Genomic DNA, 19,770 nt, shown 5'->3' with positions numbered 1-19,770 from the left:
GCATCTGCTTTGTGGAATTGAAGATTTACACTGCAGTAACATATACACTTCAAGAACAGTGCTAAGAGCCAAAAACTTGTGGGAACACAGAATTTAGCTGCCCTTCCAACACTTCCACTGAAGGCTGATAATATCCATAGCTAGTTTCTTGTCTTTGGGACTACAACAGACATTCAAAAATGAGGAAATAAAATCTAAGTGATTCTGTATGCCTTCTTTGTAAGGAACTCTCAATCTATTACTGTGGTCTGAACAATGCAAAACTAGTGTTTAAATGATAGTAGCATTAAATCTAGAGATAAACATAAGGAATTTCCAGGGAAGCCAAAGTCTAAAGTAAAATCCAACCTTCTGAAGCTCTAACTTAACTGAATAATTTATTTTCTTATCACTTGCTGTAGCTTGATGCTATTTTAGAACACTAGGTACTTATGAAAAACATCCATTCATTACTAGCCACATCCTGAGGAATATATGTCCATTACATCAGCTGAGCTAAAACATGTCCCTGCTTTCAAGCACTCAGACTCTAGGGAATAGCTACTTCATTAAACAGTTTCCTTTTTTCCAATTTCCTATCTTTTCCTCCTGAAAGCCCAGTGCAGTCCGAACTTAGTTTCAAAACTTTATAGCATTTTTAGTCACCAGAATCAGACATATTCAAAAAACATTAAAGCAGTTTTTGTTTATAATTCTACCCAAAATATGTTAAGCCAAATATTTAGTCTCATCTTTGATATTTAGAATATTACAAATAGAAATCATAGTCAGAAGTATAGTTTTTTTGATTGGTCATCAGTGATGTCACCAGTTTGGGAAGTTATATAATCACATACTGTACATTCCAAACGAATGAGATGACACCTAGTCTTTTTAGCTGAAAAGTTACATTTTCACACTTGCTCAATGAATTAGCATCCATTGAAGGTCTATAAACAGAGTGATATGTACATTTCTGAGACTCATCAGCTTTAAACTGTCTGTTGAAAGACTGGCTTGCTAAGAGCATACTTTAGAAGAGAACAGAAAAACAACTCAGTCTCTTCTACTGCCTGGGCTCCCACCTACAGGAGATGCCAGAATTAGCACTAACAGTTGGTTAAGTGGTAGGTAGGAGCCCTAACTATGTAAGTAGCTAGCTCAGTGTATAGAAAAGTGCATGATGAGAAGTCAGTTTGATATGCTGAACTCAAAAGAACCTATTCTGGATTTTTACAAGTCTTGCACTAGTTTTAAAAGCCTCAAGTTCCACACACTTCAGAATTGTATTAATTCATGTTTATCATTAAGATCTCACAAGTTTCCTCTTTCATCAAGAGTAATCAGTGTCTCCTTTTACACTTTTCTGCAAGTTTTCCAGATACTCTAAAACTGTATCATCATATTTTTCTTCCCTAATTTCATGCTGATTTACATATCACTATGAGGATACTTATACTGTAGTAAAACAGGTGATGATGCAGTTAAGATTCATTCTGCTAGTTACTAGATGTTGAAGAGTCTGCACTTCTTAATGGCATCATCCTGAAGGTAAAAAGGAAACATAGGTGCAGAAAGGCATTTTAATAAGAAGCTTAGCTACAACAGTATCTTCTCATAGTGTCCTGTTTATTTTAATGAGAATTTGATTCCACCACAATAAAGTGTATAAATTTATATTCACACACTTATATTTCCAGCATTTCAAAGCTTGCAGCAAATACAGAAACATAAGCAGGTATCTTACCAGTCTGACATGTCTTGCCTGTTTGTTTTGGTCGGGACACGGAACAGGAGGGAGCAGACGTCAGGGCAAGCAGTCAACCTGAAGAACTGGTAAGAGCACACTAATGTTTCCCCACCTATGTCAAACTGAGCTAAAGACATCCAAAGAGAACGGACCTCTAAACTCTAAAGCTATTTATCTACTTTGAAGGAGTTATCTACATCTCACTGTACTCATTTTAAAATGTGCCTTTACAGAAAAATTTGTCTTTTCCCTCTCAGGGGAGTTCTGATATCCTTGAAAGCAGCAACGCTTCTCCTGCCTGCACTATATATGGTCTGTAGAGAGATGTGAAAATTCTGATGGTATTTTTGGCCACGTTGTCTGTATTGGATTGGTCTCACTTATTTTTAAGTGTTCTGAAAAACAAAGAAGACACATTTCTTTTTAAAGAAATTATACACTGCCCTATTATGACACTCCAATTAATTTTTTTGTTTGTTTGTTTTTAACCAGACCAACATCTTATTCTCGTTATTTGGTTGTATAAGGTAAGACAAAGCACTGGGTGGCAACTTGCTGCAGTGTGGTTAATTATAACCACCATATCAAATATGAGCTGCCATTCAAGTTAATCAAGGTATTCCATTATTTTTATTATCAGGTTAAGAGAATGAGATCATTAGCACTAGTCAAGCTATAAAAAGCTGTGGCATAACTGAAAGCTGATGCAATCCTAAATTAAACTTAAGAAGAAGTTTGTCTTTTTCCAAATAGATAATTTAATTCCCTTAAATATCATTGCATACACACTTGAAACAGTTATAGTGTTATTTTAAAAATATCTGGATTGTTAATACAATGAAAAACATTCATTGGATATCCAGCCTTCATAAGGGCAGGAGTTATTTAAGTGCTTGTAAAAGTAACATTGTAAAGTTTATTTTTTTTCTGGATGACTTCCACCACATTTTACCAGTAAATTTCTTTTCGAAAATGCTAGGTCTCATTTTACAGTGAGATTTGAAACTACGATTATGGTCACACAGATTCACATGACCATAGAAAACATCCTACAGTCCCAGTACCATCCCAGGTCCCATCTGTGCAAAATCTGTGCCCTTAACCAATGCATTTACTCTTTTTTTTTTCCCAATTGTGTGTAATGAGGTACAATTTTAAGTAGTGAGATTGATCTAGGTATTACTGAATTCAAATGAATCAATTGATCTAAGATGCAGAAAAATATTCACTTTCTCACAACACTCATAACTCAATAACAATTGTAAAATAGGGAGTCTATTTAATATGCATAACCATTGCATATTAACTATTTATTATACAAAAATAGTGTATGACTATATTAGATCTGAAAAATAAATCTAATTGTATTAATAAAGAAATGATGACATTTACTGAAACATCACAAAACCAGATAAATTAATCACTTTAAATCAGTTAGTGAATTTAAATGTATTCTTCATCCCTGACCTGCTGCATAAAGCCTCAATGCTTCATTTTTGGGAGAGCTTGCACATTCAGAATGAGATTAAAATAAATATCAAACTTCAGCTGTGAATTTAATTATTCTCTTTAAAGCAATTAACTAAATTTCTTGCTTCTCTGCTCATCCCAAGAGGAGAGGTCCCAAACCTTAAGATAAGACAAATACTTTTAGCTCTATGAAATTACTAAGAATTTGAACTATATTTATTTTTTTTTTTCAAGTTATGGGTCAGCAAACTAAGATGCCACAAAGATTTTGCTATTATGACTTCTAGCACATCAAATAGGTTACCAAGCAACATCAAAATATAGCATTTCTTTTGTATGCACAGTACCTCTCTCTGTTTCAGGGAAGAGGATATGTCTGGGAAAGACATATCTTTCTCCTCTTTGAAAAGCTTTAAGCATAAAGGTAATTCACCTCCTCACTGATTATTTCAACCTAGTTAGTCTTGAATCTAAGCTCAAAAAATACATGTAAAACATCACTAGACAAAGCCTCAAGTGTGCAACTACACTTAGTCCTGCTAAAAAGGAACTGTCTTCCAGAGTTCTGCCTTTCCAGTGTAAAGTAATGAAGCAACATTCCCCTCCCATGAGGGGAAAGCTTCCTCTTCTATTGACTTGAGGTCTTGCTACAGGATTCCCAGTATTATGCTTAGAGATATAGCCACACTGGTACAATCCACCACAAAGCTGTTTATTAATGATTTTTCAAGAATAATTATTATTGACAAAAGCCATAAGAAAAAGCTTTTCCTATGCTGGAAACTGCCCTGACCATGTATTCTTATCTTCACTCATGTAATTGGATTACTGAAGGCATAATTTCTGACAGGTAGCTCCAGCCAGTGATTATCATAAATCATGGCCAAGAGTCCTATGTTTATGGCTTAGCATCATAAACTGTAATACTGACATGGCAGATGTTTGGCAGTTTCCTTATTCAAGATGGATCCTTGTAGGCCTCCTCCACTCATGCTGATATTTTAAGAGCTTTATTTAAGAAGCAATGCTTTAAGAAGGATTTTCTAGTAAACCATAGCTGCTATTTGTAAGTTAATCTCATTAACACACGTTTACACTCACTAACAAGCTTCAGCCTCAGCAAATTTCCAGAGGTGAGTGATGCACATGGAAATTAAGCAATCCTGAAGGCTTCCAGTAATTACTGTAGCACAATGGCATTATACGGTTCAAAACATTTTTAAAAGAATATGGACATTCTAGAACACTGAAACACAAATATCAAATGCACAAAAGTCTGTTTGCTTATTCTCAAGCAATCACATATATGAACTTAGAGAGTCCTTATTTTGTCTTGGGTAGAACCAGGCTATTTGAATGTTTGAGGTAAGATAAATATCCTGTTTTATTTTGACTATTCTAAGTGTGTTGCATTTTCATGTGATAAATGTTTAAGTAAGTAACAGACAACTGGTATTAGATGGCTTGCTACAAATTCTTATCTGTGTTAATCTGCATCCCTTAAACACAAAAGAAGCTTTTCTTGGGAGTATATCACTATGCTGGACAAATCAGCATTCCTGGCTGGGCAGCTCATTCCAACCATTCTTACAAGCAAGCTTTTACAGAAGCAGTTCCAAGGATGAAGACAAATTCATGCCAGGTTTCACAGCAGGTGGTCAGTGGCATGGCAGCAACTCCACATCTCTACTCCCAATCCTGAAAATACCACTCGTATCTGAAATACCCCAGGTGTATTTCTACATGCAATTGCTTCAGTGATAATGTTAGAAATTGACAAAAGGTAGTTTGAACAACAGAAGATGCAGCGGACTGCATTTCTCAAAAAGTAAGAATACTTGTTTTGGCATAGTAAGTCCTAATTCTTCTTACATAGTTATTTGATATGACAGCATTCACTTGCACCAAAACAGTAAGTTAAATTGCAGGGACAAAATACATGAATATACCAGCACACCCATTTTATGATATGCTAGGTCCATCTCTGAGGCTTTCTGCAGTGATACAAGTTTTCTGTCTGCTTTTAGGTTTTGGCTGTCATTTTCATACAGGGTGTAATCTCAAAACATATTGTACCCATACCTCCTTGGACATGTTCATTGCAATCTTGCAGACTGTAAAGAACTCACAATTCAGGACCATGCCATGAGAATGGAGATTCATGACATGCAAAACTATCTACCACCTAGAGTCAGCATTAGAAAAGGTAGTAATTGTCCCTAGTATGACAGTGGATGAAGTCCTTAGTCTGCATTACAACACAGGCATTGCTCTCACAAGAACTGAAAACTGTTAGTAGATTTGAAGTATTGCATTATAAAGATGAAGCCTGCATCAATGATATAAAATGGTCAGCTGAGCCTGCAAGACAGAAAGCACTGCACTGGGAGTATTTACTCTGTAACTGACCATTAAAATACATAAGTGTATTATGCATGGTTTTGAAAAATAACAAGTTCTAACCTTGCTAAGTATGTGTTGCTTTGCCTTGTCTTAGTGGCATCCAGCGAAAGAACAATAAAGCAAAAAGCACAAATTGAAACAAGAAATTCCATTTTAAAACTACTATGAGGAAGTCACCCAATGAGGTTGTGGAGTCTCCAGTCTTAGAGATGCTCAAAATCTGTCTGGACATTGTTCTGAACAACTTGCTGCAGCTTATCCAGATTTGAGCAGAGTGAATTGGAGTAGACAATCTCCCTAAGTCTTTTTAAACCCCAGTTATGTTGCAAGCCTGTAATTCATCAGGTTAAGTAACTGGAGCATTGACAGAAAACACGTCGAATTGTGGCGGAAGATATGCCCCTATATTTAAAGCAGACAGCAGTTTAATCAAACTGTTAATAAACCAAGACAAAACCTAAATTTACTACATCTGTTGCAAACTTTTGTGATTTACAGGTGTTCATCTTAGTTGACAAACCAAGCATATATTGCACAGAAGTAATCTAGGAAATGTAAAATTGCCTTTCATATTCCACAGGCAGATTTTCCTTTTGTATAACACTCAATACAGCATTAAGCAGTTAAACTGTTCTGTAAAGCAAACAATTTTTACACTTCTATTTTTATTTATATTAGAAAGAAAAGCAAATATAGGTCCCTTTCACAGAATGAAATTATGTCAAGATCAACTATAGATCAAATTCAGGGGCAGTTTCAGAAGATGATTCTCTTCTTTCTACTAATCCAGGAACCGTAACTTTAACCAGTTATGCCGTTAACTTGTTTTTGTGTCACAAGTCAAGTTTCAAATAGTTCTTGATTGATCTGCCCAGGCATGTTAAAAAACTTATAGTTTTGTTTGTTTGTTTTTTATAATAATGTTCCTAGCTTAGCAAATAAGATGTGCCTAAGGACAAAGACCAACAATCCACACAAAAAATTACCCAATAAATTCATAAGGGGTCACCTGATGTTGAAGCACTACCTTTATGTTTTTTTTTCTAATTCTGAACCTGAAGCACTAAAACAGCAATTTAAAAATTCGTGATCCTATGTCTTGAGTGAAGCTTGATATTCAAACAGGCATTTTAAAAAAATGTAAATTAACTAATTTCACATGAGATAGCAGTATACTTTGAGATGCAATACAAGCAATAGTGCACCAGCCCGCTCACTTGTTCAAGAGGAAGGCATTCCAAGTAGTTTAGAATAACTGAACTACTCTAAAGAAAGTAGTATTTGTATTATATGCTTGGAGAGCAATTTCTAGCTAGACCTTTTCTGAAATCTTCATCTGGATTAATACAAAGTAGTTTATGAATTGTGACAATGCAGAGAACTCAAATTAGACAACAAAACCAGAGAGTTGTAGATAAATATCACAGGGAAGACAGATAAAGTTGTACTGACCGAGTTTTAGGTGCAGATACGGGAAGAGACGTTCAGTGCATTTGAGTAACCACAGTCAAGATCACCTTTCAGGCTAATGGATACCCAGCATAATTACAAAAACCACAGGAATTTACTTAGTAGAGGATACTTCATTATAGGAATATACTCCAGTTCAGAGTTAAACAGTTAAATAGTTCTTGTAACTTCTGAGCACAATCTTAATAAATGTTTAAAATGTGAAAATATTATTTTATTCATACTTATATGGTATGCTCAAATGCTTCCAGAAACTGATAAAATGTCCATTACTACTCACCAGGAATCCCCATTAATAGTAGTGTCCCCATGATAAGTGACTCCTGATTATCCTGATTCATCACTTACACCGTTCCTGTACTGTCACTATAGAAATAAACCACTCATCTCAACAGAGGATTTGGTGTGGATACCTTAACCCAATTTAGGAAGAAAAAGCAGAGAGTAAAACAAGAGGATGTCTGAATTCTAGAAACCAGACACAGGAGGGTTGTTTTTTTTTCCTAATGGAGCTTGAATAGTTTGTTTTCACTATGTTGAGTTTCTACAGAACTTTAGAATATGACTAAAATGTAAAAAGATTTTGATTTTGAACTTTCAGGGTTCTTTTTATTTATTTTTTCCCTCCTGCTCTCCTAGATTCAAGCAAATAGTAGGAAATTTCAAAAGGGTCCTGATGCTCTAGAATCAGTTTGCTATTCACGCATCTTATAAATATGCAGGCCAAATAAGGCAGCTTAGAACAGGTTAGTCTGGCACCAGAGATATCGGTGTCGGCACACAGAATCACTGAATCAAGTTCAGAAGAAACTTAAAATCATGTAGTCCAATTGTCAACCCATACCAATATAAACACAACCATACTCTTGAGAAAAATCCTGATATTCTTTGTGGCTACCAGTTTCCCCTGGTCCTCAGTCAGTAGAGAAAATATGTTTAAATTTCGTACTGCAAACCAGCATGATTCAAGCTTATGAAAAAAGTGCCTTTGTACTAACATGGTCTGAACCTCAGTTCACCAGGTTCAGTCTCAGTAATTATTTTGGTGAGGCTAGAGATTTATCTGCTTGTCTCACTGATCCTACAAGACATCCTTCAGCTTGTACTGCACATCTATCATTCCTCAAGAGCACAATTTGGGATTCATCACAAGTTTGTGAAAAATGCTATATGGAGCTGAAATACAAGACATTGGATAACTAGATGGTTTCACTCAACAGCTTAGTAACATAGAACTGCACATAAACTCAGTTCCTGTGGTAAGTACACTACAGAGTGACAGCCAGCCTGGAAATAGGTGTCCTCTAAGGAATGCCTACTACAAGCAGAACAAAGTTCATTCCAGCCCATGGTCTATGTATCAGAGGGAGTGAGCAGATCCACTTCAGACCAAGCAACTGTCAATCCTCCACGGAGAACAGGGAAACCTTAAAGCACTTAAAAGGCTCCAGTACATATATGGTATCTTTTATTATACAGTTCCTTTCAATTAAAACAAAATACAGCAACAAGGACATATAACCTTGGAATTAATTATACTACCAATGACTTTAGCTGAGAAATTCAAAACTCAGTTTTACAAGTGACCTGTTTCTTAGGATTTTGTCAGTTTTTCTAGATTCACCGCATTTAAGATTCACCAAAAGTACAGAAATGAAAAAAAAATCTTCTTTCTACAAAAGTGCTATTAGACTACAAGCATTTATTACAGAAGCTTTGGGGCTTTTGAGTTCAAAACTGAAAACGTTAAATTGACATAACTGATTCATGAGCTGAGGACAGGATTTTTATTATTTTTTTTGTGAAAAATAAGCTCAAGTGACTAACATGAATTTCAATTAGCTACACTAATCAGCATGAACAGTAGCAATGAAAGATTCTCTGAATTCTCTGAACTGTGGAAATAAAGCTGCTGCTTCAGACAAATGACTGTAGAGAAGCACCTCAGGGGAAGTGCTGGGTTTGAGCAAGCACCTGCCTACTCCCAAGGCTAGGGAGAGTAGAGTATGTGCAGTCAGTGTTCTCACTTGTGTGTGCAAGTGTGTGCAAGAGCCTGTATGCAATCTGTGCAGGAATATGAACAAACACAATAGAAGCAGCTGCCTCACAGGGGAGCCATTTCAGCCACTCTCACACAGAAACAACATTTGATAATTACATTTTCAAAGCATATTACATCCTTGCTAAAGCATTTAGGATTCATGAACTAGAAGCAGAGCTTTTCTGGAAGGAACACACATAGTGTTATTGAATTCTACAGCCTATAAACTATATTTGTTCAGATGACAAGTACAGAAAATCCCACTTCTAGTAAACCCTGAAGAACTGTTTTTGTCTCATTAGGAGCAGGAATATAGATGGCATGTGGTACGTTTCTATTTTATTTAGAAGTTTTGGAAAATTATCACATTTAAACCAGATTTAGTTTTCATACTTTTAAAGTTGTCACAGCCAAGCAATATAATCAGACCTCATATATTAGGAGATGTCAGCCTAAGAGAAAAAAAGCGATGACAGGAAAAACCTGGAAGGCATGAGAATACTTATGTCCCTCCGTTTTTCACACATCAGTATTTCCTTCCTAGCTGTTACAGAAACTTAAGAATCTACACAGGAATTACTGCTGGTATGTAAGCTGTTACACTTCGTCTTTTGGGAACTGAAATGCTATTCTTTTAAGGATAGACTATGCAAGAAAAGCAGTTGGGAGTTAAAGTAATTATGCATAATTACTTAGTAGCAGAAATGAGAAATCTAGACTTTATTTCCAGGAGAAAGCATTTCCTAAGTATAGCAGCAGGGCCACCTTAGAGACATCTGTACCCAGCTATGTTTTTTAACATACAAATACCTTTAAAACTGTACTTTATAAAATTAAGAACTACTTAAAGAGTGCAGTTATTGTGCTGAGCATGTTTGCTGTACAGAAGGTGAATTAAAATTATTTATTTCTATCCTCACAAGTGCTCTAAAATAATTTAAGCTTGAACATAATGCTCTTGCCAACTGTTCTATACATGAATCCTTAAAGATTATTTAACTTTTTGTTTATTCAGATCACCAAGTACTAAAAACACAATTGTTATTGTACAAAACAAATTATTTTTTTGCCTTCCCCAAGAGGCACACAGTGCCATTTAGAAGTACTAACATAATATGTCAAACACATTGTCAAAAATACATATTGGTATTACATTTTAAAATTTGTTGCACAAATTCCATAATTGCCTTTGGAAACTGGAGACAACGCAGACAGCATCTGCTTGATGCTCATATGCACTGAAATAGCTAGAAAAAGCTACACAAGATGATTTGAAGACATGAGCTCAAAGGACTAGAATTCTGAAGAGTGGTTTAATATAGTTTTCTGTTCAATAGCAACAGTTCGAGCTGAAAAAAAATTTAGCCAGGAACATACTCTCCTATTAAAACTCAAAAAGTACATTACATTCCCGAATGTTTTAAGGATTGACTTTGATATCTTTAAGGTGCAAAATTCCAACATAATATGAAAAGTTGGTGTAGAAATTTTCCAGCAATACCTACGAGTATTGTAGATACAGTGATGTTTTGTGGTTACACGTGTCAAATATTACCAGGTAATTCATCCCCAGATGAACATACTGGAGTATTTGCTTTATTCTCACATCAGCTGTACTAATTTTGTTTCTACCACTGGTAAGATTTTGAGCAAAAACAACTACAGGAGTAACTAGATGAAAGAACTGCACTTCTTTAATACATTGCATTATCATTTTGCACTCCTTCTTCAACCCCAAAGGTCTCTATAACATATTCACGTAATCACAACTACAGTGATGTTGGAAGGACTTCAGGAGCTCATCCAGAGCAGCAGCCTGCTCAAGTGGGATCAGCTAGAGCAGATTTTTCTGGTCTGTGCCAGTTGGGTCTAACAGTTACAAGGATGGAGACTATCAGCCTCTGTGGGTAGTCTTTTCCAGTGTCCAATCACTCTATATAAGTTTTCTTGTGTTCAGACAGAATTACATGCATATCAGCTTGGGGCTAGAGACAGTTGACTTACTCTGATACACACAGATGTCCGAGTCCCACAGTGCAGCACGACAGCACTGCCTTCTGAGATGTCAGCCCATATGGAACAGCTCAGACACAGGCTCTGGGACACTCCTGCTCATTCTCTCAAGTATTCAAAGCTCCAATATACACGCATAGCCCTTCAATCAGATTGAAACCTGGAACTGGCCCTTCCAGGTAGGTACCCTTGCTCTTGCTCCTTTCCTGGCCTGTGGAAACATGAAAGGACATCTTCCTGAACACAGCAAAGAGAACTTGTCTTGCAGAAGTCAAAACACAACAGAGTATTCTGTAAGATAAAACAGGGAATTAAAACTGAAGGCAAGGGGAGACAGAGACACGTTCTTTAATTAAGGAAAAAATTAAGGAAAAGTTCTATTATTCAACTGAAATTAGTTAAACGACCAGTACTAGAAAAACCTGTGTCAACAAACATGGAATTTTTCCCTGCTCAGAAGTGCAGGGAATCAAGTAGAGCTGTCCTTTGGGTAGCTCTTCCTCACTGAAGAAAACGACAGGATTCTTTGGCTGCTAAGTATGAATTCTAGCACATGCAGTAGAATTGACTTCAGTATGTGCTTAGAAAGAATTAAGTCATGCTGTTTGCTTGGCTTTCAAGGTCTGTCTTGTTTTGCTGCCCTCCTGATGCACCCCTCATTTGTGTTACAAGCTAAGGAAAGGCTGCCTTTCCTCAGGCCTAGATAGAGCAAGGACACAGAAAATGCTTCTATTATTGGCTCTGTTGAGTGAAAACCTGACCTAGAAAGTCTATTCTCCTTGTGTAGATAATCATATTGATCTGTATGCAGAAGACAGGACTTGCCTTAATAAAATCCAGTTTATCCTAGAAATTAAGAATTGCAATGTCTATGACCAAGAGGTTTGGCAAGTGATTCTTTATAGAAGTGTAGAAAAAACAGTGCTTCATTAGAGGAATCACGGCTTCAAGAAAAAGCCTGATTTACATCCTTCTTCGGGATATAGTCTTACATATTCAGTATTTTTGAACAGGCACTGAACTAGAAAAGCTGTAATAAAATTTGAAAAATGGTTTTAACATTGGTGGGATTTCTGAAATTACAGTATTGATAAGACAAAATTTTTGTGCACATCTTTTACTGTATTCCATAATAGTGTGAAGAACAAATAATAGTTTGATTGATTAAATCAAATATGTCTGATTGGCTGATCAAATAGGTAATGTTTAGCTGACCTTGTCAATTACAAGCTGTCAAAAGAGTTCTAAGATCATGGATTTTAGTACCACAGGACCACAATTCTAAACTGCTACGTGGTAGTAGAAGCAGTGTGGAGATGTAAAGGTATTTACAAAAGTCTCATGAAATAACTATGACAATGGTTTTTTATTTGTTTTTTAAAATTTTAATATTTAAAATCTAAAGCACAATAAAAAATAATTTTCTTCTCTGATCTGCCCATGTGGAGGATATCTTAAGGATTGTTCTATCTTTATGTAAACATTCTCAATAATATAGCACATTATATCCAGTAGGTGGTACATGTAGAAAAGTATAGAAAAACAGTCAAATATATGCATGTTTGTGCCTGTTTTAGTCTAATAAAGTTCATTAGATAATACTTGTATAAGGAGCTATGAGTTTTTTCTTTCAGTTATCAATTGCAAACAAACGTAAATGGAAGCATAATTTTGCAAATTATAGCCACCTTCAATTTTCATTATGTTTGACACTAAGGTTACATTTCTAATTACTGCAAAGGAAGGATTAAGACATCCCACAGTTTTGCTGACTGTTTCACTTACAATTCTATGTCAGAAGAAAGGAAGCAGAGGTGCGTACTGCCAAAATATTTGGGGGAATTTAACCTTCAATTCACTGAATTTTTGCATTATCTCATTATACATGTGATATAAAACAGAAATTGTTGCCATGACAAGAGCCTGTATATATTTAAATAAATCATAATTTAGTCGTGAGTTTAAGTTTTCTCTTGCCAGCAGCATAAACAACTGGTCCACAGCTACTAAAGACATTTAACAATGACATTTAAACATGACATAACACTTCCTTCATGATAATTTGATATCTGCATTTGATATAGATAATTTGATATATGCATTTTTGATGAGGCCATTATCAGGTATTTTCATATTATTTTGGTATGTATATAGGTTCATAGCCCATATATGTATGCAAATTCCCTGAGGCTAGGTATTATATACAGGCTCTGGATAAGACAGAACTTTATTATATTTCTCTGTTTAGCAGTAGACTTAAAAACCGTCTTGGAGGAAAATCTTTTTTTTTAAATCTTTTGTTTTTAAAGCACGTTAGTTACCTCTTCACACTTCAGCTCTTTCATAAAATGTAGGTCTTTGCAACAAACAAGACATAAACCCATCTGCTATTATCAGAACTTAAAAGGAGATGAAGCTTTTAACCACAACATTATCCAGGGAGTTCATGTTCTGGTCATTATTCATCAATTATTCATCAAAAGCCCTGATCCACTTTCTAGTCAACCTGTCAAGTGAATATTTTTCTTGATGTTTCTTATAATTTTTCCTCTTCATCTGAGTCTTTTATTTGAGAATTCACCCTCATTTTGTTAAAGTGCTCTCCTCTTGACTACTATCAGGATGAGAGCCAGATGAATTATTACATTCAACATACAGATGGTTTTCTGTTTCTCCCTATATAACTAAAAGCACAGGGCTACGATATCTGTAAATACATATAATCTGGATATATTTAATATTTATGTTTCAGTCAAGTAATTGTTAATTTTACAGAAACCTCAGCGAACAGCACACAAATACCTTGTAACTTATGATGAAGCAAAACAAAACCATTTTATGTAATTACTGGCAATATGACCATCAAAAGTACAAATAAAATTATGTATAGAATCATAAGATTATGTAGGTTGGAATATCCAAGATCATCAAATCCAACCTTGGAACAACCTCCACCTCATCTACAAGGCCATAAGAATAAGTGCCACACCCAATTGTTCCTTGAACACTTCCAGGGAAGATGACTCCAGCACCTTCCTGTGTGGTCCATTCCAATGCTTTACAACTCTTTCTGTAAAGGAATTCTTCCTGATGTCTAATCTGAACCTCCCAAGGTGCAGCTGGAGGCTGTGTCCTCTTGTCACTTGCTGTCTGGGAGAAAAGGCTGACTCCAACCTCCTTTCAGATAGTTGTGGTGAACAATAAGGTCTCCTCCTTTTCTCCAGGCTAAAAACCCCCAAGCTCCCTCAGCCCCTTCTCATATGACTCAGTCTCTACACTCTTCACCAGCTGCTTTCTCCTTGCCTGGACTTGCTCCATCACCTCACCATCTTTCTTGTAGTGAGGGGCCCAGAACTGGACATGGCACTCGAGGTGTGGCCTCACCAGTGCCCAGTACAGGACAATCACTGCCCTGGTCCTGCTGGCCACAATATTTTTGATACGATCCAGGATGTCATTGGCCTTCTTGGCTACCTGGGCCCAGCTGGTTCCTGTTCAGCTGGCTGTCAACCAGCACCTTCAGGCCCTGGCTCTGATGTGTCTCTTCCCATCCACTCTGCCCTCAGCCTGTAGTGCTCTAGGGGGTTGTGATCCAAATGCATGACATTTGGATCATTGGACAAATAAGGCACTTGGCCTCACTCAGCCTCATACCACTGGCCACAGCCATTGATCCAGCCTGTCCAGATCCCTTTGCAGAGCTTTCACACCTTCCAGCAGATCAACATTCCCGCACAACTTTGTGTTGTCTGCAAAGTGTCTGAGGGCACACTTGATCCCCTTGTCCAGATCATCAATGTAGTTGCATTTTGGAGGCATTAGAGTTAAAATTCCAAGATACAGAGCAATATAAATACACAGGACTGTAAAGAAGCTAGCATAAGACATGCTTAAAGGCCTGTTTGGTGCATACAGTAATTGCATTATCATTACAGGCAAAAGCTTACTCTTTTGTTAATGCTTGAATTTAGTAAAGTTTTGTTCTAAAATTCAAAGCTTTAGAAACTCACAGAATAGCTTCTAAACTCTCCTACCACAAAAATCTCTAGTTCACAACCTGTATAAACATTTCTGTTCTAACACTAACATTCATACTACCCTAAATAAAAACAGCTTTCTCCAGTGTTCAACTGAATCCCTACAAAGGATTGTCTGAACAGAGTGATGTCAGTGCTTCCTACCTTCCTGTCAGCATCTTAAGTACAGGGATCTGAGCTGGTCAAATACTGCATGTATGTAGATTTCTCTCAAGACCAGGGTCTGTGCTTGTCTTTCCATCACAAAACTTCAGTCTACATTGAAGTGGACTATTGAGAATCAGTCTACCCTATTGGCTTAATTAAATATGTCAAAAAGAAGTTCAGTGCTATGTTAAGAAAAGTCTCCCCTTCCTGATACTCATAGAGAAGTTACAAAAGCTGTTATTTTATAATTGTAAGTAGGATAAGGAGATTGGTGTTTTTCATATTTGTATCTTTGTGGGTTTAGATTATTTTGTTTTTAAAAGATATTTTTAACAAAAAGAACCAGATTGATAAATATTAGCCTTTTGCTTATATTTGTAGTATGTTTGCTATACTTCACAGAGTACATCCAAATCTATTTTCCAATAGTGCTCTGGTTCCCACTGTTTCCCAGGATTATTTTAAGAGCTGAGCCACTAACAAGAATCAGCTTTATCAAGAAAGAGTAATTCTCCATTCAGAATGTGACCTCTGGTCTTGGGTATTATCATCCCCACCTCTGAGACAAAAGACTTTTGCTACTACCATTTATGCTTTATCTTTTCTAGGATCTGTCCATTCTAGCTATTTCAAATAGTTTGTGACCACCCTTGGAAAATCACCTCCAGTATGATTAGACAAGAATATCTCAGCCCACGTGTTCACACAGTTAAAATAGCTGCAGATCAAAGTCCTCCTCCTTAGTTTTTCAGAAACTAGACTGTATTTTTGATGTTACTTATTATTATTCTGCTCTGCTATGTGAACTCTCATAATTTTGTTCAACTATAGGCATACATATGATGCAAGGCATAGGCATGCTGTAGTTGGAGGCTATAACAACTGTATATGCCCTGTAAGTGTTACTGGCTTTTCTTTGAGACTAATGGATTTTCAGAAGCTATAGATAAAATTTTACATGAAAAGAAGTTTTGAAAGCCTTCACTGTTATAGAAGACATCAGCAACGGAAGCTTCTATGCTGACCACCTATACTAGCTTTAAAAAACAGTTGACATGAACTGTACAATTTATAAAACACGAATCAGCACTAGGAAAAAGGGCAGTGAGCAAATATTTTACCCAGATACCAGCAGTGCAGTTTTCATACTGCTTTTCCGGAGATTTTAGGACAAATAATGAAAAAAAAAAGTGATAGCCAAAGAACTGGTGGATAAAAGTTTAGCCTTCTGAAGTTAATTAAAAAAGCCAAAGGGAATATTATAGTAGTGTAGAAACCACAGATGAAAAGAAAGCTCTCCCATTTATTTAAATAAATGGAAGGAGAGAGTACATAGACTATTCAGGCTGGAATAAAAGAGCTACACAGTGCCAGAAGCAGAGATGTTTGATTTATGATAAAGAACAAAGTGTAACTTTGCAAAGTTTAGCAAACACACAGAATCAGTTCTTTAGAAAGAAAATTGGGACAAACTATGAAGTTAAAGCTTGTAATGCAACTAGCTAATTGAAATTCAGGGTAGTCAAGCATGTGGCATGATAAAAAGGACACAAGTCATGCTTAATATAACAATTTATGAAGAATTAATATAAGAATACTTTAATCTACATTCTACATAACAGTACATTTTCCAGTTATTGATGCATATAATGTCCTTCTCTCTTATATTAACAAATTATACTTCATCATACATATTAACCCAGCCAGTACCATCTCCTCCCTCAAAGCTCTAATCACAAGTCTCAGTGAAAGGGGACGTATTTTGGATCAAGACAGCAACAACATCCCAAATTTCTCTCCATAAAATGTCCTTTTAAAATACTTTCTCCCAGTTTAGAATGGGCTCAGTGTTTATTAATCAGCCAGAGATCCTCAGTTTGAAGACTGCAGTAAAATACAATAGTATTGCACTATATAATCTTCCAGACACTTTCCTCAATCCACTTGACATTTAGGTAAATTTTTGGCTAGTAAAGCCTCCTGCCCTACCCTTCCAGGGCAGGATCTACACCTTCACATTTCCTACATTTATATTTTTCATCAGCCAATGAAGGTTATCTAAATCTTCCGTACTAATTCCTTGCTATAAATTCCTTGTAAAGGGAACACATTAGTCTGACCTGAATAATTATGACATTACAGCACAGAGTTAACTGAAAGGTTCCAAGTCCAGAGTAGCTGAAATATTTTCCTGCAGAAGGCAATATTGCAGAAAACCAGCAGATTTTTTAGCTGTGGAATAGCAATTTCAGATGATGCTATGAAGTAATTCTAGTTGAAAGAAGGATACATTTCTTTATAATGCTGCTTATAATAAATTTTAAGTTACTTACTGAATGTTCAAAGTGCTGAACTCCAGAATTTTATACTGCAGTTTAAGTGACCATAGCATTGTGGTGCAAAAGAAAACACATTTATACTGTTAACCACCAGTTGTCAGAATTTGTTAATATTACTAGTTCTTTAATATACCATCAACACAAGGTCTGCTTAGAAACACGAGTGTACTTTGCATAAAGCAAAAAAGTGAATTATCTAAGATCTTCTCTCTTTTGAATAATAAGCCTTGAGAGCACATTTCAGGGAAACTCAGTTGCTACAAGTTTTTTAGGGGTAATTTTCATTTCCTTCTCATTGCATCTCATGAGCTTTAAAATTCAAGAACTGTTTTTACAGAATGGCTTCTGGAATACACCCCAAACAAACATAATTTAATATGACACTGTTCTCAAAAAGACTACACACGTTTCCCCATGTCAGGGTGGTAGAATGGACTTATTTAAACCTACATTTAAACTGAGACATACAACACTGAGCTACATGCACAGTGGTGGCAATATTTGGGTGAAATCATCTTGTCTCCTGAATGTTTTGATGATAAGACAAGAGTCCTCCCTTTGCATCTTGTGGACCCATATTTCTCAGAAATACTTGGGCTTGGTAAAACTGTCTTTTCCAATTAAAAACCACCACAATAAGCTTAAACACAACTAGGGAAACTAGAAGCACAGTAGGAATGCAGTGCAATAGTAATGGTGTTCAGCCCACATCTATACAGTGACAGATTTAATGCAATATTTGCATGTAAAAAATTTGAATACCTGCTTGGATAAAATCTGAGAGCCTTATTTTGAAACAAGAACAATTTGTAATTCCTCAATTATTTCATTTACATTAATAGCCACTTACTTTTAACAATTTCTTGTATGTAAAGTAGAATGTTGAGTGCTTTGCTCTATTTTCTTGCTAAAAACATGCTGATGGACAAATAGCAACATGAGCAGTGGTACCTAGATATACATCATTAGATTTTTCCTTATATGTAGGAGTTGAAAAGTTCATTTGTTTGCATTGAAAAAGTCAATGTGCAACAAGCAAAAATGGAAACGACTACAATTAAAAACTTAAATGAAATTACTGCTGGGAATTTTCCCAGTTTTTGAGCTTGATTGAACACAGATAGATTTCCCATTCTGCAAAGGGTTTCTCTTCAGTACTAGTGTTATATTCTTTCTAGCTCTCAACATATATGCAAATAAACAAAACTCAACATAGAGAGTAAGCAGAACTCCTTAAGTCTTTACAAAACAGTGATATTTTCTGAGCCTGAAAAAGTGCACTGTCTTCCATCTCACACAGAAAACACTCAGGACAACTAACTGAAGTGGAGCAGAAGTCTTCAGTATCAAAAAAAACCCAAGACCAAAGTATTCTGTATTTTTGTCTGTGGGAGCAGTATTCAAATTCATCTTGAAAGTTTTGCTTGAAGGACAACTTTTAAGCCAAATGCTCTAGGAGAATCTAGTACAAAACTCCACTGAACTATGTCATAAGATACAGTCCTGAACATTTTGCACACTGGACATCAGTCCTTATCTGCCTGTCTAATCCAACATTTACTACATCTTCTATTTTAACATCCTTGTTACTCTCACAGCCTTCCCAAATTACTCAATAATAATCAGCTGAAAGTATTGTTCAGGCTGTCTGGTTATTGCATGCCTGCTTTTCCATGCAGAGAATTATAGGGGATTTTTTTCACCAGCATTTTTTGTGTCCCTCAATGCAGCAATGAAAGAACTACCAAAAAAACTCCAGGTAAAATTCTGGAAGGTACTGCTGGATGTCATCTGGTCCCACTCAAGGATACAAATAGGGGTTTCAGTTCTGTAAAGGAAAGGTATATATGGGTGACCAAAGGGCTGTAAAATACCCATGGTAAGAATATCTCATAAGCTTCCTCATAGCACAACTTCTGTGTCTTCAAGGTAGGCTAGCAGGTAAGTGGATGGTAAAATCAACAGATTATATAAAAAAATTCCCACTGTTCGCAGAGCTGATAGCCCAATGCTGTTGATTTTTATGTGTTTTAAGGTAAATATGTTTTGCAAATTACTGGTTTGTAACATTGATTTTTCAGCCTTTAATTTCATTTGACAGACATTTCTTATTTTCTATCC

General features: G+C 36.0%; 1 protein-coding gene across 3 annotated transcripts in view; it reads right to left on the bottom strand.

Moving 5' to 3' along the window:
- SORBS2 (sorbin and SH3 domain containing 2) overlaps positions 1-19,770 on the bottom strand; it is a 192,868-nt gene that overhangs the window by 159,027 nt on the left and 14,071 nt on the right. The window contains exon 1 of one of the 3 annotated variants that reach the window (XM_088057049.1): positions 1,727-1,924. The exons of the other annotated variants lie outside the window; for them this stretch is intronic. The gene's annotated coding sequence lies outside the window, so the exon portion shown is untranslated. Of the gene's footprint in view, positions 1-1,726; positions 1,925-19,770 lie in introns of those variants that run through there. 3 annotated transcript variants of the gene reach the window in all.

This window comes from Pseudopodoces humilis, chromosome 6 (genome assembly GCF_049639895.1).
Source record: "Pseudopodoces humilis isolate 2021_Gansu_Grassland_sample_001 chromosome 6, ASM4963989v1, whole genome shotgun sequence".
Lineage (NCBI taxonomy): Eukaryota > Metazoa > Chordata > Aves > Passeriformes > Paridae > Pseudopodoces > Pseudopodoces humilis.
The sequence above is the reverse complement of the archived record's forward strand: the minus strand, read 5'-3'. Positions and strand labels throughout refer to the sequence as shown.